The sequence below is a fragment of the Microtus pennsylvanicus genome, chromosome 10, assembly GCF_037038515.1.
Source record: "Microtus pennsylvanicus isolate mMicPen1 chromosome 10, mMicPen1.hap1, whole genome shotgun sequence".
Lineage (NCBI taxonomy): Eukaryota > Metazoa > Chordata > Mammalia > Rodentia > Cricetidae > Microtus > Microtus pennsylvanicus.
In genome coordinates, this window is record NC_134588.1 from 86,064,925 (window position 1) to 86,086,108 (window position 21,184).

General features: G+C 45.2%; 1 protein-coding gene across 19 annotated transcripts in view; it reads left to right on the forward strand.

Annotated features, from left to right (window-relative positions):
• Positions 1-21,184, forward strand: part of Erc2 (ELKS/RAB6-interacting/CAST family member 2) — an 885,961-nt gene that overhangs the window by 755,354 nt on the left and 109,423 nt on the right. The window contains exon 20 of one of the 19 annotated variants that reach the window (XM_075988885.1): positions 4,865-4,887. The exons of the other annotated variants lie outside the window; for them this stretch is intronic. The gene's annotated coding sequence lies outside the window, so the exon portion shown is untranslated. Of the gene's footprint in view, positions 1-4,864; positions 4,888-21,184 lie in introns of those variants that run through there. 19 annotated transcript variants of the gene reach the window in all.

The following is a 21,184-nucleotide window of genomic DNA, read 5'->3' on the forward strand; positions in this document are numbered from 1 at the left end:
TTAGTTGAGGAAGATCAGCTCTTAGGTGACAGGTCAGACATGACAAACCGGGACAATGTAGAAAGGAATGCGTGAACGGTGGGATTAAGAATTGCAGAGCAATTACTTTCTGCAAACTGATACGCGGGGAAGAAACAGGCACACCTTGTGATGCCGAAACACAATGAGCAAAAATTCACTATTACAGAATTGCAGAATAGGCAACCCCCTACATAAAAATGGGCTGTTATTAAAAGGGGGGGTTGGGCGTGTTGTGAAATTGCTTTGGAATGTGGGCCTCATTTTCCACTAGAGTGGAGTTCATGGACTGGTCCTCAAGGGCTTATTTAACCTACACTTGCCTGAAATGTATTATTTCCCCCTCATGGGCCACAGTCTGCCGCAGCACTTTTGCAGCAGGCTGCCGGAAAGGGCCCTCCTCTCCCTGCACCTACCTTGTAGCAGCATGTACTAACTGTGCAGGGCATTCCTTGGGTTCTGCATGTCAGGAGCTCATTCTTTTGGTGTTTTTAAGATTGCAAAGAAGTCAAAATCACATCAAAACATCCATGAATGTATTGACTCCCCTCCCCAGACATTCTTCTTCATTTGATGTGGGCCTCCCACCAGGTCGGTGCTGAGCTCTGTCTGTCTTTTTCTGAATGATCTGGGCATTTCAATCCAACCATTCAGTGCAATAGACCGTGGGACACTTGGGAGCTGAGACAATAAAGCTTTCCAAAGACATGCGTTCTCATGCTAATAAAGGCACATGGGAAGATTGGCTTGTGTCACCGCAAGCTCGTTATCAAGTGATATCAATTAAAAATAGGGAATTTAATAAGTTTGATGATAACCTAGAGGTTTCAGAGTGAGTGAGTGCATGACGGGGGAGGGGCTTGCGACAATGCTGGGTAAAATGGTAAATGTCTGCACTATGTTTGACTCTTGATGATGGCACGGACAGAAGACAGGGATGGCTCACCAAGCCCTCAGACCATCTGGCTGAGGAAATAAAAATGGACTGAATAAGCCAACACCTGTTTCATTTTTTCCTCCTTATAAAACTCACGAACTATGGAAATTTTATTAAAAAAATAATTTATGTATAATTGTTCCCCAAAATTTGGTCTTATTTTAAGAATGAAACCCCAAATCTCTTCCTCATGAATTCCTATGAAAATGGTCCTGTTAAAGAGGCAGGTGCTCTTTTCCAAGTCCCAGTTTCCCTCCAGTAAGAAGAACCTTGTCTGTTAAGGAGGAAGTTTCAAATTCTATCCGGCCAAGGTGTAGAGACTATGGAGTTATTGAGGGGGCCCACAGAATGATTGATGATCATACATTGATGTTCACTTGAAGCAGACCAAGATTTTGAAAATTCTTGACAAGTAAAAATATCAATATTAAGTAGTATTCAAGGGGCAGTTTTCTGTTCTCTTTTATATATACATATATATGTATATATATAATTTCTTTTAAGCATTAATAGTTGCAAATCCTGATTTTTAACTTCCATTCTAACCCTTCAGAATAATCCTCTTAACAAATCGCTATGACCTTAATGAAAAGATAGTTTGTGGGAGAAATTTGCATCTGTTTTATTCTCCTTGTTGACCTAATAAAAACTTAAGGAGAAATTGAAAGTTCAACTTTGTACAACAAATTTCACTTTCTTAAAAGCTGCAAAGCATTGGTATTAAATCAAAAGGAGAGGTTTAAAGGCTTAATGTATGACTGAAAGGGACCCATAGACGAGAGCAAAGACCCAGAAGCTTTGTCAGTGAGCCCCGACTTGTATTCTATGACAGATGCAATGTCTTGCTTAACCCGAACCGGATGTCAGAAAGCCGTATCCCAGAGCCCAGCTGCCAGCTCAGGTAGCGAACCTCTCGGAGAAGACTCTGTAAGCCACCAGGCCACTCCCCCTCAGCCTAAGACTCCCAAGAATTGATTTCATGAGCCACATTTGCTCATGAAAATGTAGGTCTTGGGTAAATGGTGTGGTAACAAGATTTTATAATTATTCCCTCCAGGCAAATAAATGCACCTACAGGCTATAGTCTTGCAAAGCACTATTTTCCTATCATCTGTTTTTTTACTTACTTAGTCTTAAAAGCAAAGCTTAGATAAGTCAATGTGAAAAACTAACTCTCCCCTCTCCCGTCTTCATCTCACTGAAGGGACTATTTGGCCTGGGTGGAGGTAGCTGTGTTTTAAGAAGAGAACATGTTGGCAAAAGGCATGAGAGCCAATAAGAGAATTCTGTTGGAGAAATGGCTCAGCATTTAAGACCCTTTTGTTCTCTCAGAGGACTGGAGTTTCGTTTCTAGCACCCACCATAGCCTCTCATAGCCTCTGACTCCATCATCTGGCCTCCACAAACACCCACATGCACAGACACATGGATGCACACACACACACACACACACACACACACAGAGCGTTTAAAAGAGACACTTCTCAGAGACTAGAGCAAAAGCCGCTCTTGAAATTTTACTGGGAAAAATTTTACGTGTCACGGGTGACAATGGAGTATAGCTCCTCAAATTCCATTGTCTGCCTTGATATGAGAAAACCAAAACAAGAGCCCCGGAATTGCTCATGTCCCCAACTCTACAAATTCCTCGTTCTTTATTCATCCAGCAAATACTGAGCGCTTCCTCGGAGGTGGCATGCATGCAAGTATGTGAGACCACCGGAATGCGCCCCTCTGCCTGAGCCGACTCTGCTGCCTGAGGAAGCAAAATTCTACTCACTACCATGCACTGGCCCTTGTGACTGGAGTACACATCTTGTTGGTCAATACTAGGTGTTCCTCAGCCGGGCAGGATGTCACACTCCTGTCATTTCAGCTTTCAGGAAGTACTTGAATTAAGCTGAGGCTGGCTGGCAGAGGGATCATAGGGCTATGATGAACCTGCTCTTTTCACGGGGCCTGAGTTAGAAGGGAGTGTTTGGTCTAATGTTTCCTTTGTTTGCTTGTTTTGTCACACGGAACCTGTAGGAAGTGGGGACACAATCCCTCCTGGCAGAGAGCAGGATCCTGTCCCACCTTTCTGAATCTAGAAGAGCCCTTGCAACTGCTTACATTGTTAGTACAAGGGAAGAAGGCAACTGTTTCAGCTTGATGTCTGCAAAAGCAGGGTCTGATGATTTTTGGGATGGCTGCATCCGGGACTTTAAAGGATGTCATTAGCACCCAGCTTCTGGAGAGCTTTGGCTTTGTACTTTCCAGGGGACTTCATTCTCTAGTGCACACACATCAGATTCACGTAAGACAGTAAACAGATGTTGAGAACCACCACCACCCCGCCCCTGCCGAGTTTCCATGTCAATGTGGAGACCCCAGGAAAACATAGGCAAAATCTTGCTAGCCCATGGAGTCTCATGGTTATCACACACCCTTCAGTGAGCCAGTCCCTGGGGTATAAAGTAGAGAATCTTCATTGCCTTGGCCTGCCTCATACCATCACCTCTCCTCCCCAGAGTCTGAGAATGCACAGTGAGTCTCCAAAGTAGCATCAAGATGCAGCCACAGACTGCTTCCATGCCAGTTGAAAGCAGGCAGAAAATATCCCTGCAGGGGACTAGTGGAAAGCCTGTGGGGTGAGGTCAGACACTAGAGAGCACAGCTGTACTGGACATAGAGATGGAGACCGGGGACTGTCTCACCCAGCTTCCTCCACGTTATCACACCCTTGCCGCAGCCAGAACATCCCCTCAGCCTTATCAATGACTGATTCCATTGCTTGAAATCTTTCTTTCTCAGTCTTTAGGCAGGAAGTCGCTTTTGGTTATCTCAGAACTGGGTCACAGGGGCACACCACCAGCCAGCCCTGGAGTTGGATTTGCCTCAAGCTGGAGTCCTGACTTGGTGCATTCAATTCTGCAAGTTATGCAGATCAGGCTGCTTGTGGGTTCTGCATGGAGGCTGAGTGGAGCAGGACCTTCAGAAGGTGCATAGGAAGAGCAGCGAAAGGCTTGCCAGAAGATTCCCAGGCTCTTCCTAGAACTGGAGCCTTGTTATAAATGTGGGACCCCTTTGCTTGACAGAAAGAAAGAAAGAGAGAGAGAGAGAGAGAGGAAGGAAGGAAGGAGAGAGAGGCAGAGAGAGAGAGAGAAAGAAAAGAAAGAAAGAAAGAAAGAAAGAAAGAAAGAAAGAAAGAAAGAAAGAAAGAAAGAAAGAAAGGAATGATCAGGATTGGGCTGTTGAGGACCAGTACAGCTAAGGAAGTCACCTAGGAAAGGGATAGGAAGACAAAGAAGCTCAGATCCCCAGCCTCAGTTTCCTCGTGGGAATGCAAAAACAAAACAAAACAAAAATACAAAAAGCAAAACCCTTCAGGATCTGCTCTCTTCAGCATCCTTTACATCAGGCGAGGAGAGTCTGTCAGAGAACCTCCTAGTTAACTCCTCAGGATATGGCACACTTCCTTGGGCTCCAGCCCTCCAGATCCAGGCAGCAGTGAGGCCTATTAGGCAGTACCAGCCTATCCTTCCATCTCCTTCCCACCCTTTGTGAACTCAAGGGATCCCAGATCATGAAGCAACTCATCTTACTAAAAACAAAACTGAATGTGTATGCATGCCTATGCATGTATGCACACCCAGTTCCAAGCTCCACAGACTTTCACAAGTGCCATCCTTTCATACAAATGCCTTGGCCTTGGCAGGGGCAGGAAGGGAAAATCTTCTACTAAAAGTCAGAGTTTGTGTAGGTGCTGATGTAGGAAAGGTAGAGCTTTTGGGCCAGGCAGAATGTTGTCTCAGTTATTCATTTACTTATTAAACAAATATTTACTTATATTTTGTATCAGGAGCCAAACAATGTGTCCCTGCATCTTCATCTCTAGCCCTGAGCCTGCACTCTTTCTCCTGTCCACAGGCCCCTTGGCTTTTCTGCCTCTGGTCTTTCCTGACCTCAGAAATTCCATCTCCTAGAGTTCTACACCTGAGTCCCTGAGATCTGTCCCTAAGCCAGGAGATTATTCTCCTCTCACTGCCTCGGGGCTGAAAGTGCTGTTCCCCTCCTAGCCGTGGACTTCATCTTCCTAGGTGGGGGACCTATTTATGTTCTGCCTTAACATCAGGTTCTGGGAACAGCAAAGCCTGCTTCTGAGCTGCCTGTGTGTTCCAATTTGTCTTTTCAGGAAACCCCTCTAATTGTAAGCATACACACAGAATAAGAACCCGTAGGCCTTGAATACAGTGAGCAATGTTCCTGGCTTCCAAGGTGTTGTCAAAAGCCAGTACTGTCATGGACCTTCTCACCCTGTGCTCCCCATGACCTCCGGAGGGATGGCACTCCACTGCCATAGTATGAATATTACCCTAATATGCCTTGGTGAGTAGGTGCTTCAAGTTTTCTTGGTTTCCTTGCATGTTTTAGAACAAAGTGGTAGTGATTAACCAGCCCTATCTACCTTTAAGGGAGGCAATTTAAAAACCTGGTAACCAGCCAAAAACATAAAAGTATTTGAATGTGGTATATTTATTAAATAATGTATTTACTAGGGGAATGGGCAGGGACTCTGGCTCCTGCTCTCTCAGTACCCTTCGGTGAAAAGATTCCAAATTCTGATGTGACTCTTTAGGGAGTCTCTCTAAAGTAGTAAGTCATTCATGGCCAGCTTTTTAATTGAAGGTAATAATAATTCCAATAATATTATTAAGAACCACCATTAGCTTAGCAAAGGACTGGATTCCCTGACGTAATGCAAAGGCTATGCCTAGAGATGACGGCTTTGCTGAGTCCCTGGGGGAATAACTTTCATAATCCATTGAAAAGTTATGAGCGCCTTGTATTTGTACCAAGAAAGAACTCAGCGTACACCAGTTGGGAAGCCATGGAAAGATGGAGAAAAAGCTACTTGTACTCTTCACAGCCTAATGAATGTGAGGCATGGAGTTAGTCCACACAGGGATCTCTCGGAGGAGGCTGAAATGGGGATTGACAGTGGAAAATCACCCTGTTTTTATAGGTGAGGGCAGTTCCTAGACACTAGGAACAAACATGATCAGGGCAAAAAGAGAAAGATCGCTTTTTGTTTTGAAATACACAGGGCCGATGGAGTCACTGTCTGTGCCGGGACAACGGGAATCATTGTGTAGGGGAACTAGACAGAATCAAAAGAGTCAGGTTGTGGCCCTTAATAGAACTGAGTTCAGTTATTGCTTTGGCCATTTGTTAGCTTTCTGACCTAGGGCTAGAAGACTTAACCTTTATGGGCTGAGTTTTATCATCAGTAAAATGGGGGAAATAACAACAGCCAATTGTGGAGTCAGAGAGATGATTCTGCCAAATGATTCCCTTAGTGCCCTTACTGCAATCTAGAGTCTCTTTCTATAGATACACAATAAAAGCCTCCGATGGAGCAAGGACAGGAGTGAATATAGAGATCTGTTGATTCTTTTACGGTTATGATCCGGTAGGAGAGCCCCCCAACACGCACACCCGAAAAGTAAGCGCACTAATCTGTGAAATGCTTGTAGATTGTATTAAGTTAGAATATCTGACCACGTAAGATACGGAGTAGGTTAACACTGTCAACCACCAATGAGCACAATATAGATTTTAATAACTTGGCCTTTAGAGTTGGTCAACACATCTCTGTCTCCAGTATTGGTGCAGGGGAAAGTCCTCCATGTTTTCTGAGCTCTGCCTCTCTACTGAGCTAGCTCTTGCAGAGCCTGGACCACGGAAGCTGTTCAGGATGAGAATGAATTACTTCAACAACCCTCTGGCAGCTTTCTCTCATGCCCGCCCATCCCCCACAGAATGAAAGGAAGTAGAAGAAGGAGTTTTATTTTTTTTGTCTACATATGGGTAATAAAGTTACTGACTCATCTCTGAATATTAGACAAAGAAGGGCTATCACTGATTTGAGTAGGAAGAGAAAGGGAAACTTTCAAGAGAGCTTCTGGCCTGCCAAGGCATTAGCCATAGGTCTGGTCTCTTTAAGGGACTGGGTGTACAACAGGCTGATTTCTTGTATGGGTGAGTAGCTAGGAGATGGTATGGGAGGCAGGTGATTGTCATAATTGATATACCATGAAGTATACTGGAATGTAGTGAGTGTTGAAAGTGAACCTGGGTATAATAGACTCACCTCTTGGTTTCTCTTTGCCGGATTTGGTCCAACACAAAACCTTTAAGCCAGTGTTAAATGTGCATGCTCAGATAAGGCTTTGATTTTAGCAAGCAGAGGCTTCGGAACTATGACCTACTAGGCTAGTCTAGTCTCCTGCCTGCCTGGTTTTGTAAATAAAGTTTTATTGGAGCCCAGCCACTCCCATTAATTTGTTTTCTGTGGCTAGGTTCATGCAGCATCATAGAATTAAGTCACTGTGATGGAAACCATATGGCCAGTCATGTTTAAATTATTTACTTGCTGGCTTCTCACAAGGGTAGCTTGCCAAACCCCGATTTTGAGCATTACTGGTTTGGTGAGGAGAGATGAATCTGTAGAACCATTCATTCATTTAGATGATTATGGATCGTCTAAAATGCCCTATGCATTGGGCGAGGCCCACAGCATCAGAGATGTGGCATTCAACCCTGCGTCAGCTGTGTGGCGTAGGGAAGGATGCTACTACCCGTTTTGCAGATGGCAAAATGGAGAATGAGTGATTTGCCCAAGGTCAGCAGCCAGCAAAGCCAAGACTAGAAGCAGACTCTTCAGTTCTCAGATACTGCACGCTAACCCTGCCTCTGATAATAGGCTTAGGTTTGTTTCATTCTCCCCGTCCCTGGTTACTGTGGATACCGTGAGAATGGGAAAAGATTAAAACAAATCAAAAAGAATTTTAAAAACCAAATCTATGGCTGGGCGGTGGTGGCACAAGCCTTTAATCCCAGCACTCGGGAGGCAGAGGCAGGCAGATTTCTGTGAGTTCGAAGCCAGCCTGGTCTACAAGAGCTAGTGCCAGGACAGGCTCCAAAGCTACAGAGAAATCCTGTCTCGAAAAACAAAAACAAAAACAAAAAAAAAAAACCCAAATCTATGGTAGAAATTGTTGACCTTCAGAGACGGTGAGTACATGCCTTATAGGTGATTTTCCTTTGTGCTTGGTCCTGACCTTACATTCTAATTGATAAAGCCATATCAAAAACCATCTGAAGAGGTTTTTCCTCAGAATGATATGATTTCACCACTAATGTTGATAAACATTAAAATGACATGAAGCATTTCCTGTTCCAACCTGAGAGAGATCTAGAAGGATTTGTCTAAATATTAGCACACTTTAAAAATAACCAGTGGTTGATTATCTGGATAAGAGGTTCCCCCAAAAAAGGATATTTAGAAAGGAAGAAATAATAAATCCAGGCAGGCTGTCTCTCTGGGAGCTTTTGCTGTTGCTATACCAGAGGGAGGAATTACTTCAACAGGTTGCAAGAGACCCCTGCAGAGTGAGATCTTGTCTTATCTCTAATGCTCCTTCTAGACATGGCTTTGCCAGCATTTCCTCACAGTGCATGCAAGGTGGTATTTCTAACTGGAAACAGGAGACGAGATCCGTAGCAGAAGGGCCACACTTCCTTCTGAGACCTTTTATGAAGATGCTCTAACCTTAGCGTCTGTGTAGGTGTTCTCCAGGCAGGCTCTGATGCGGACAGGTGGCGCTTCACCTGGGGACCTTTTAGTCAGATCTATTCCCCTGGAAGAATGCTGGCTTTTACTTGTGTTTTTCTTTCAGGAGAGATTCCGAATGGCTTGTCAAGATTACCTCTCATAGGTGAATCTCAGCCAGGGTCAGATTATAGCCAGAACCAACAGCGTTTGATTGGTAAAGTTCAGACAAAATGGTGGAAGTAGAGCAAGCTGATCCCAGTGAATAGCGGGAGCACAGTCATATACATGGGACTTGGGGAGTTTCAAGGTTGTCATAGCCTGGGCATTTCGGGAGAATGCACGGACAGACAGCATGTGATGCTGGGGACAAGCTGTGCCTTCAGCTTCTGTCTGTCTGTCTTTGTGTGAGCAGCTTCTCATGCCCAGTCTTTGTTTCTGTGTAGTCTACCAGCTGAGCTCCTAGCCATGCCTTCAGATGTACTTCAAAGCCACATACTTTTTGTGCTAAATTGTTCAAGGCAGAGGTTTCAGCTGGTGTGCCCACAACACCTGAAACCTTCCATGGCTAAGTCCCCAGCTCTTAAAAGATGAATGGAGCCTCTAGAAGGCCATGTGGGAGGTGACAGAATACATGGCCTTTCTCACCCAGCACCTTTACATCCAAGCATTGTATGTATGCTGAGGAGGAAGAGAAGGAGACAGGAGGGTCAGGCACTGACGTCATGTCACCTCTGTACCAGTAGAATGTAAGTTCCATAAAGACAGACTCTATTTTCATCACCTCTGTGACTTCAGGGACTAGACAGTGTCTGAGAAGCTCCCCTTATTACATGCAAGATAGACCACTGAGGAGTCATGTATGTGCCTGTGCTGCCAGCACATGTTATATTAAATACCTGTTCTTTGCCAGCAAATAGACTAGAATCTGACCTAAGATGTTCAGTCCAGTGAAGGGAGTCAGACATCTTAGCTAATGGTTTATGTCTCCATAAGCAAGGGACAGGGGCTTATTTTATGAAGTCCCCAAATGTGCCTGGCTGTCCACTGGGCTAGTAAGTGAAGAGAGAACAGTTGTTCACTTTTCAAACATGTATGTTTAGTGTGGTAGATAACACGTGAAACACGGGCTTGTTGTATGTCTGATACTTGTTGGATATCCTGTAGTATCTCCCCCATGGTTAAAAATGCTATTATTTGGCGAGGGCATGACCTTCACGCCCTGTGCAGGGCAGGCAGAGCAGTGCAGGAGATGGGTCCTACTCCCAATAGAACCGGATGGGTTGTCCCAGACGAGACAGGGATGAACCCAGACGTCTTGGATTCTTTCTTCCCATTGTGTGGATCTTAGGCTCCAAACCATGCTCGCCGTTTGTTTCCTCCAGGAAGAAGGTCCCTATGGTCTGAGCAGATGCCCTTCTTACACGCCCTCACAGCACCTCTTCCAACCCAGCACTCCCCTTGACATGCTGCCTTTGCTTGTGGAATGTGGTTCATCTCCAAGAAGGCAGGCTCCGGCTGCACTGGGCTTCACAGTGTGTCAAGACTGGGAAGAGGCCTGGCCGGGGTGGGGATGGGGGGGTTGGAATGAAGGAAATTCTTTCTACATCGTTTTCAAATCACGGACAGCAACACCTAATGTCATTGAGTTGTTGCAAAATTAAGCTAACGAATAAATTTTTATCATAGTAATTGAAGAATAGAAATGGAATTGTCAAAATGGTCATATAAATATGGCATAGCAACAGCTTCAGGGGAGGGAAGGAAGAGGTATATAGAAACTAGTGTCCCATTTACATGGGTTCAGTTATACTCTGTCAGGATGACAGACATATTAATATGACCATTTTGACAATCACTGTTTTTTTGTTCTTTAATTATGTATTATATGTATAATATGTATTATCTCACATAATGTCCTTGAGGTTTGGTTTAGGTGCGGTTAGTGTTAAAAAACATTGTCCCCACCCCCACCCCCATATCCCTGCCTCGGAAGAAAGAAGTAAGTAAGCCTGTACTCTTTTGGCAGGCAGTACATCACAGGGGCTGAGTGCACAGATACTGGCCAGGTTGCTAGTGTGGGAATCCCTGCTAGACCACTTCCTGCCTGCGTGACTCTAGCAAGCTGTTTACCCTCTTTGCTCCCATTTTCCTTATCTGCAGAACGGGCGATAACAGTACCTGACTCACAGGGTTATTATGAGCATGGAGTGTGTTGACATTTCTCGAGGGCTAAGCTAATGCCTGGTAAATAGGAAGTATCCATGGGTGATGGATGGAGAGGAGCTTTTAGTTAGGCCTGATAGGAATTCCTGGTAGGATTTGCTTGTATCTCCTCTGCATTTCACTTGACCAATCTCTAATCGTCCCAGCAACTTAGAAGGGGTGGTTCTTATTTTGCCCTCTTAGAAAGACAAATAACTGTTGCCCCAGGGTAATAAGGTGGCAGAGGGAGATTCCTGTTGGGGTCCTTCTGACTGCAGAGTCCTGAGATCACAGCTCCTGAACTAAGACAAGATCCCTTAGAAGGGAGTCATTCCTCCATAGACACCACTGCCTGGTGTCCCTGGCAAGCCCCCCTGCCTCCGTGCAGAATTGGCTGGATTTTCTTTCTAGCTGCCCACCCCACTACCTTACCATTCATCCTTTAATCAATGCTATGGGTGCCTTCTCTGCCCCAGGTACTCTCAGAGCTGCTGAAGCGATACCGGTTCCCACGACTGTCCTGTCTTGGTTTCTGTGTGAATCTTAAGAAAGCATTTATTGAGTGTGTCTGTAAGCCAGGCAAAGTACCTCTCGTTGGTTATTTGTCCTAAAGCCTCTTAAAAGAAGGAACTTTACTTTGCATTTTTCGGTGCCAGCAGGTGCAGGCAACAAGAGCTCTGTCTGGAGTAGCTGGAGAGATGGACAGAAGGACAGTAAGAGTGTGCAGGACAGCTGAGGATAGAATGCCGCATGGGAAGAGGATGTGTGCTAAGAACTGGATCCTTAAGGGATCCTGGCCACTAACTTGGGGTCACTGTTAAGCCCTTTAACTAGTGAGAAATTGAAACTAACCAGTCCCCTCTTCTCTACTCTCTTCCCCTACAGAATTGCACTGAGTATGTTAGCTGCAAGTCAGTAGTGAGGAAAAAGTTGTATTCGCCAAAATTCCCAAGGTTCTTTCAGCCTGTAAGACTGTGGTGCATTGGTTGTCTTCTGTGGTGTTGCTATGAAGTTCTAGGTTAGACCTGCAATCATCACAGGACACTTAAATCCTGTGTGGTAGGAATGAAGGTGAATTAACCTTAGGCCAAGCTGGTTGTCCTTGTGCTTCCACTGAAAGCAAACTAGTAGAATAGACAAGTGGGAACTGGACCCATTGGCCTTGCCTCCCTATCCCTCTCACCCGACCTCACTGCAGTGCTGCAGTGGACTGAAATGAGCTTCCAGGGGGGAAACAACTCCACTCTCACGTCCGTCTGTGCCCCGGGTTTCCTTCCTTCTCTTCTCTAGCATGTTAGTTCTCAATCAAACATGACCAGGATGAGAAACCAGTGACCCCAGGATCCAGGGATCACTCTTAACCCTTTCACAGCTCTGCAGGCTTGAATGAAAATAGCACCCAGCATCTTCTTTGTAAAAAAAAAAAACGGTGCCTTCCCCTGCTGGGGTACACAGAGTCACCCAGCTGTTTGTCTTTCCAGCTCTTACACACAGTGAGAATTTACTAAGAGAATAATCTGACACAGGATGGGGTGTGAATACAAGTTAGTGTGGACTGCAAGATTGAGCATCTTTTGCTATGACCCCAGGTTCTTTATTTACTAACCAAGAGGGTACCTCAAGCTTCAGCCTCTGTGTGCTCCTTGGAGAGTGGTCAGAACACTGGCTGTTTCATGCTGTTGTGAGCACTGATTCAGAGAATGACAATAAAACACCATTCATAGGGCTAACACATGGTAGACTCAGTGAATGGAAGCACCTTTCACTGTTGTTTTTACTAGAATTTTCTCAAGGAGTCAATAATGGGAATTCTGCAGCAATAAAAATCCACACATCTTTGTCTAGTCATCTGCCAGATGATGGTTGGAGACTGGCCAAAAGCTGTTCATTTGGTTACAGCATCCTAGAGACAATATTTCAGCAACTCAGCCCATCTCTATCCCTTAGGTTTCCTTAACCTTCTTTTGCCTGCTTATGACTCAAAAGTAAGAACACGTCAAATGAGAGTATAGTTGAGTAGGTACCCAGAAAGATGAGAGTTCAGTTGAGCATGCGCCCCAAAAGATGAGAGTATAGTTGAGCAGGTACCCAGAAAGATGAAAGTGTAGCTGAGCATGTACACAGAAATAAGGGAGTGTAGCTGAGCAGGTATCCAGAAAGATGAGAGTGTAGCTGAGTATGCACCCAGAAAGATGGGAGTGTAGATGAGCAGGTATCCAGAAAGATGGGAGTGTAGATGAGCAGGTATCCAGAAAGATGAGAGTGTAATTGAGCATGTACCCAGAAAGATGGGAGTGTAGCTGAGCAGGTACCCAGAAAGATGGTCTGGTCAGGTGAAAAAAAACTGCAGTTTGAAAGTGTTCCTTGTACCTCCTGATGCCAACAGAGAGGCATGAGGCAACATCTTGGCTCCTAGAAGATCCACAGCCTTCTCCAGGGATAAGCTCTTGGTTTTCACTGAATGGGCTGCTGCGCAAGGAAGGCAACTTGTGCATCAGAGTATTTGGGAGAAAAACTATTGACTAACTCTTGCTCTTTTCCAGCCTTTCTCCCTTTCCCAATATTTAGGAACCTCGGCCAAGACAAAGAGCTCATTGTGTTGCTGGTACAAGTACCAGAACTAAATTAAACATTCATTGACTCTTAATTAATTATATTAAGGTTGGGCAATTCCCATTGCTTGGGGGGAAAAAACCCTCAAATACTTAATTTACTCACGATGTGGTGTGTATTGAACTAAACCACCACAAGACAATCACTCACTCAACAGAAACTGGGGCCTTGGCCCAGGAACTAATTAGCCCCTCTGTCTCTATATATAGCTATCTTCACCAGCAAGGCCATCTGGAAGTTCTTACTTTCCAAATTCTTTCCATCTAACCCCCCCCCCCAACCAATCATTACTGCCGAAATTCTTCCTTTCTTATTCTGTGTTACGTGACTTCCCACTCTTACATTCCCCACGCTTATCTAGATCTCGGCCCAGCTACTCTGCGTATTTACTCTCCATTTAATTTTCAAGTGGCATACCTATTTTTCTGTACTTTTCCCGGTGGCAGGGAAAATATTTATATTAAACCTAGAGGTGGTACAGCTTCCAGGTCACCTACCTGAGGTGACTGTATGTACCTACCATGGAGGCTCCTGTTCTCTGTTAAGCCCCTGTAGTAGTGACTTTGATGGTTAGAGATGCATGGTGAGTATTTGGATGAACACAGTTTCCTTCCCCAGCTCATTGCTCAACAGGTACCTGTGAAATTTTCCCTTTGAGGAAATTCTTTCTGATCATTCAAGGTCTATTCTCTTTGGAGAGAGGAAGGCAATATAGAAGTGTCTTTGCTGATTGCATCCTCAAAGAAAGTGGCTCTGCATATTTCAGTAACCCGTACCCCTTACTCTGCTTGCCAGGGACTGTCCAGCTGGTCCCACGTATACCCCTCCCCTTCCGGTCACAAACCACACATTATGTTCACTTAGTCCTGGACTTCCAGCTTTCTGCTCTGCTGCCAATGTACCCAGCTTATTACCCCCCAAAGTCTCAGACCCGCTGTACCTGAGCTCACTACCCACACCCCCTCTCTTCAAAGGCTAATGGTTTCCCATCATGTCCGTCTCAGTTTAGCTGTTGCTTCCTAAAATGAACTACCCCAACCACACCAACCCAGGGCCGTCCACATATCCCAGGGCCTTTCTGCCACTGAGCCCTATTTTGAACTCTTCCATGGTACTTGTCACCATAGGAATTGTTGCTTTTCAACGTACGTACCTGTGTTCAGTAGCAGAGTGCCCACTCTGTAGAGTTTACCACTGTGAGTCTAGTACAGCTGGTTGTTTTATGGCATAAATGGCTTTCTGTGTATATGTGCTTAGGATTCTTTGTCCATTTAGAATACAATCCAGAAGTAGTAATAAACAATGAATAACTCCAATAAAAACCTAAATTTAAGTTCATCTAAAGGACTTCCCTCATCACTTTTAAGCAGTCCGCTTTAAGTTGGTCCCTTTTACTTCTTAGGATTTGGAGCAAGTTTTCCAACACCACCCAAGTCTAGGCATCAAAGATGAAAGGACCTGAGCACCCCAGAGTTCGTTACTCGGGGCTTCTGATTGTTCCTCGGGTATTCAGTTCCATCCCGCCTCACTGTCCAGCCAATGCCAAGCTTCAGCTTGCAGATTGCTCATTGGCATGAAGCAGGTAGCAAGGCCTTGGGAAGTACTGGATGCTTGTTTTATGGAGGGATATTGTCTGCAAACCTGAGTAGCACTTCCTTCTAAAAGCCCTTTATGGACAGCTACCTGTGTTTTGCTTGCTGTTTCTATCTTAAGTCGGAGAAATCCTGACAAGTTGACCTCCCAATTCTCAGTTCTAGTCATATGAAGAGTTTCCCCACATAAAAATGTTCCGCAGCTTCTCCCTTTTATCAGGGCCAGCAGAACACTCTACAAAGTAACATCTGCCAGAGCCCCCGTCCCCCACCCCACAAGGAATCCCACTATGTGGATGTTCAAGTCCACACTGCACCCCAGCACTTCCAGTTCCCTTCCATGGTCACACTGGAGTCCACGCATTTTCTCTGGGGAAGAGAGACAACGGCACCAGCCAGGGCCTGACCTGCTTTCCTCTGGAGTCCTTGGTTTTTCATCTTCTCCAACTACATTTCCACGATTTTGTTTGTTTGTTTATTTTCTCCTGAACCTGAGGACTGGGATCTATGGAATAAGGGATTAAGGCTGGACGGGTGCTGTTGTAATCTGTCTCTTGGTTAATGCCTGGTCTTCATAAAAACCGTAAGAGTAAATACAGACGAGAAGATAAAAATCAAAGGCATGAGTAAATAAAATAGAAAACAACATCAACAACAGAACAGCAAGAGATAACTCACAGGCGTAAAAGGAGAATCTTTGAGGTATTTATTAGCCATGTGAGACTGTTTAAATTTGAATCCACTAAAATTCAATAGTAACTAAAGTATAGCTCCTCTATCATACTGGTCATTTTCCAAAGAGCTTGATGGCTACGTCAAGTAGGTAGTTAGTGCTTCAGTGTTAGACGGTGCTGGCGAGCTCTGGTCTCCTGGGACAGCAAAACGTTTCATTTGCACAGAAAGGTCTCCCCTTGTCCTGTTTATAGAAGAGAAAGGAGGTAGAGAAGGGACTAATACTTGTGCTAGGGTTTGGAGGTTTTGCTTGTTTGGTTGGTTGATTTTGTTTTTTAAACTGGATTCAGACATTTCCCTAAAAATTACAAAATTAAGTAAAAAATAAGAATCTGTCAGTCACTAAAAGAATGGGATCAGTAGCCGTGATGTGATTCTACCCTCTCTTCCATGCTCGGAACAATGGCACCAGGTTCAGACAATGAACTGAATTCTAGAGAAATGTCAAGGAAGAGCGGAGCTCAGGGACTCTGCCAGCCCAGCGGTTCTGTGACCCTGCAGCTGCATCACTTTAAGGTGCTGTCTCTTCCCTCACCCACATAATTTACAGCTTTCAGCTCATAAAGGGACAATATTAGGTCACCCACAAGGCCAATCCACTTTGTTCAGGAGATCCAGAGCAGAGGAGCTGTCTGCTAAAACAGTCGACCCAGTGAGACGATGGAACTGAACCCACGTTTCTGTTTGTTCCTGTGTTACTAAAGGAAAATGTCTCCATTCAAAATAATTTACCCATGGATTTGAGTCACTACACTTGAGAGAGGTAGAAGATGTGATTTTTTTTATATTGTATTAATAGCAATAGAGAATATTTGTGTCCTGGTTCCCACATATACACGCATCCAGTGCCCAGTGGAGGTTTCAATTCAGAAGCTAGAAAAAGGGACTCAAAAGATGTTGCCGCTTTCCCAAGGACACCTGGCTCTTATGGGTCACCCAGAATCCCTGCACAGAACCCTTCAACCTTGGCAAACCCACATTGGCTGCAAATCATGAGAAGCCATGGAGCTTCTGCAGAGGGGAATGGGTGTCTTTCCCTCTGGTAACAGTAGCAAATCTTTGAGGCCAAGCATTTTGGAGAGGTTACCTTTCTGATGCTACCCATCCAGAAAGCCCAATAAACCACCTGTTTCCTTCTGTAATCAAAGCAATCACTGCCTTTGGACTTGATTCATTAAAGCAGCAAAGCTGGCTAGTAAAAGCTAATGTTACCTTGTAATATCCGTCTGTTACATAAGTAAGAGATGGAAAAATGATAGCCACTCAAGCAGTGAAGAGCCAGTTGAGCTGTGGGGCTCTCTGAGAAGACCCTCGGTCCGTACCCCAGCACCTCTCTTCAGCTGTGTTCTTCAACCATCTGAAGTCCTCCTGTCCGTTGAGCCCCAGGGCTGGTCACTGACAGTCATCAGCACTTGGTCATTTGCCTGATCCCCTCTGATTATGTGGCTTTTCTCAAAACCTGGTTTCCAAATACCATGAGCTTAATGGAGAGGCAAAAGCATGTATGCTCAGGGCCCTCAATGGTGGTTTTCAAGGATCAAAAAGACATGCTAAGCAAGAATTTCTCCAGCTACCCACTTCCTTAGCTGTTCATTCCAGACTTACCAGGTCACCAGGTCAGACCCAGCTTGTCTTTGTAGTTTGTATTGTGCAAGAGGAACTTTGGGAAACATAGAGATGCTATTTTTTTTAAGTAACTAAAGCAGAAGTTCATTTTACGTTTAGATTTATTTATTTTATTTTTTTGGCGCACACCTACTTGAGAAGAGGGTGCTCCCTAAAAAGTTTCCTCTTGCAGAAATGCAGACATGCCTTTCAGTCCCCTTGAGTTAAGGCGTGGGCTTAGAGGGATAATGTGCCCTGGATTTAGCTTCAGTTTAAGCCTTTGTGCTGCTGACAGGGCTTAAGAAGGGCAGGTAATCACTAGTACAATGTGTCATCTTCTCCCTCCTCCTCTTAGGAAAGAAGTACTAGCCTTTATTATTTTTTTTAAAGCAACTTAATTTCTTTTAAGTGAAAGAGAACTATCATCATTTTCCTTGAGCCCTGTATTTTCAGAAAGGAATCTCCATGGAGGCAGGCTAGATGGCTGACACGGGGACACTGTGTTTCCGTTTACACTGACACTGTGACTTCTTTGACAGACATGGAATGACTGATGCTAGATGCCAGTGAGCCTGAAAGAGAGACCTGAGGATTGGCCATGGTCTCAGTTGCTAGCTTAGGACCATGTGCAGACTTATTGATTTATTTCTGCCTTTATCATAACCAAATGACCAAAATAGTCACCATCTTTTTCCCGCTTTAAGATGAGCCTAGCAAAAGTCCGTGTGAAATAAGCCTACTCTATTCCCATTCCGCACGGGGGAAGCTGAATTGCCAATGAATCAGGGCCCGAGCCATGTCTGGTGGGTCTCTCAGAGGTACTGAGGGTCAGGCCCTGTAGCCTCCAGACCCCGTGTAGCTCATCACCCCTAGAAGCTCCCCAGTTTTCCCCCACAGAGTACCTCTTCTGGCTACTGCTTCCTGTCTGTCCTAGTATAGTTCTAGGGTGACCACCACACCTTCAGTTTCTGGGGGCTGTTCCCCTGACACACAGCTGTGGGAGCCTGTCTAACCCACAGTCCCAGCCCGTCGTGACAACTCACCCATCCCCTTTCTGTTTCTAGTTGCTTAGGTTTGGTCTCCAGTGTCTAGTCCTAGTCCCTTGATGGTTCCCTATATAGATTTTATGAATTTTCCACCACTCCCAGATAACGGGGTGTTTTTTCCTCTTATGAAAATAGTGTTCATTGCTTTTTCCCGGGTCCTTGTGATTGTGGCCTGCCATTATCCTAAATGCCCTTATTATTTCCCTAAATCATTCTCTGGAAGTCAGCTTCAAAATGTCCCCTCAGGAGCCTCCTCTGAGTTTTTGAAGCTGGCCTTGTCTCCCTCTCCTGACCTACTGAAACTCTGAGAGCCCTAGCTCACTGTTCTGAGAGACTAGCGGCCAGCATTCCTCAGACCTCCTTCTTTATTCCGGTAGTGGCCCTTGTGCAATCACCTGCATGCTTTCTGTTTGTTTATTTGTTTGTTCCCCGTTCTTCTGGTCTGCCCTTGCACGGGTCATGGGCACCCTTACACGCCTTACCGCCTAGCGTCCTCATGACACCCTGAGCCAAAGACTGACATTAGTGTCAACGGCCAGAGGACACAGAAGGGTTTTCTCCCACTCTGTAGCACGAAGCAGGCGGAGGGACTTTGACCCCTGTGCTCCGTGACTTTTTTGCCATCCTCCACTACTTGCAAGGAGACTTGTACCTGAGCCTTAGGACAAAGGAAAGAAAGTTGACTCTTTTGTTCCTAGGCTTTCTTGCAGGAGTGGGTCAGAGCACCTCCCTGCTCCTGGAGCAGAGCTGGAGAGTTGGGTATTGAATGAGGATGCTCGGTTTTAAAAGCTTTCCAAGTTTACATGAGTGCTGTCCAAATCCCACTCCAAGCTAGCCTGATGCTGGCACGGGGGATGCGACTCCAGCCTTCCCTGCTCCGTCCTTAGGAACACGAGCCTCTTCTATTTGCATTTAGACGCTTTCATCCTTTTTGTTACAGAACAGAGTGTAAAGAAGCAAAGCTGGATATTTTACAGTTTTAATAGCAACAAACACCTCCAAAATATTTTTTGAGAATTTATTTTTTGTCATTAGGTGGCTTGCGGCCTTTTGAGCCACACTGTCACTGGGTTTACAGAGCCTGTTTAAGCAGCCAGTCTGGGGAAGTGAATGGTAGCCAGTAATTTGCATTATCTGTGGTATGGATTTCTACAAGCTGTAATGTAACTTCCAAACACTATCTTTTCTTTGTGGTAGATGTTTGTTCCTGGTGTCCCCTTTCAAACAGAACTGTATTATCAGATTGTTGGGGGATGGGAGAAGCAAGTCGATTAAAGACCATTTAACTTAAAATCCAGTGTGTGTCCCCGAGTCCCTCGGGATCACATTGCACTCTGAAGTCATGCCTGTGCCACCACCCTTCTGACTCATCCTCACCACAATGCCTTGCATGGTGTCAGCATGTTGTGTGTTTACCAGGTGTAACTGTGGTCGCTCCGCCTGGCTTTACAAAGAGTGCTGTTTTGATAATCAAAATTGGAGTGCTCTCTCACTCAGGAAGTGTGACCACAGTTCCAGAATGCTGCGTTCCAAGTTAGCCTGGGAGATTTACCTGGGTGTGGAGAGGCCATGGAGCAAATAGACATTGGGGGGGGCAGTGGTTCCTACCCAGCTGGCTTTGGGGAAAGCCATTGTGCCTTCTCTCCTTTGACTCAGGAAGGAGAAAGTGCTTGGCTGAGGAATCCAATGCCTTGCCTTGTGGCACCCTTCTGACCTCAGCTCACCCTACTGCTACCAGTGACAAAGCGTGATGGGAAGTCCCCGTGCATCCTGTCTCTTCAGAGCCACCCTGTGCTTTTCCTGCTGGAGATGCTCTTCCACTCGGCTGCTTATCTGTCTCCTGGCATTTGCAAAGGCTCAAACTAGAAACGCTTCTCGAGCAAGCATCTCTGACCTTCCCTTACCCTAAAGAAGCAAAGTTACTTGTCAGTGCCTTTGACATTAGTGCACATAACTCTCTCAGAGTGTGTTAACACTTGGCATTGTCATTATGAATATGCTTGCTTCTCCGACACCCCCCCCCCCCGCAATTTCCTTGAGCTCTCTCTATCCCTGGCCTAGCCCAGCGCCTGGAAACCAGTAGGTACCTAGGGGCTTGGTGAAAGGAAGACACAGCAGGATGTAATATCCCAGAAAGGCAGAAGCTGTAACCTGTCTGGGTGAAATCCCCCAATAAATTCCATTCTTTGTTGTCATCTATTCCGCTTTTCAGGAGGGACTGTTTGCCCCACATTAAAAGTGAAGGCAAGACTTCTCGTCAGAGACGCTGGGCCCTGGAAAGCATGGTATTTCCAGCTGCTTATTTAGCCAGCCTACTACTTAGGCGCTTGTTTTGTGTTGTGTTTTAATGATAGAGTGTCTCATGAGGTGTTATCTCTTCCTCTTAGGCACTGGGAGGAGAATAGGCCACCAAAAACACCAACTCTAGGAGAGGGTTTAAAGTTGAATTGTGTTTCTGTGTGAGAAGAAAAGGAGCGAGAGGAGAGACAGGTATGGGTTATCACGAAGCAGGGAAAATGCTTCAGAAGCTTCCTGGTGATTTTTGTATGCAGCCATCTTTCATAACCCTGTGAGATAAAAATCACCAGAAAGGGTCATAAACCACTGTCAGGGTATTTGACAAGCCCCATAGGTAGTTGTTCCAAGCCAGTAAAAGCATCTTAATTGACCCAAATGACAACAGTTACGTTATAAATATCGAGAATTTATGGCCTGAGAAGGCATAATCAAGACTCGCATCAGTTAAGTCTGCTAGGAGAAGCTTGAGGATTTAAGATAGAGCTGCAAGTTGGGGGAAATGTGATTAGCCTGAACTTTATGACACACGCCAAGCTAAGTGGAT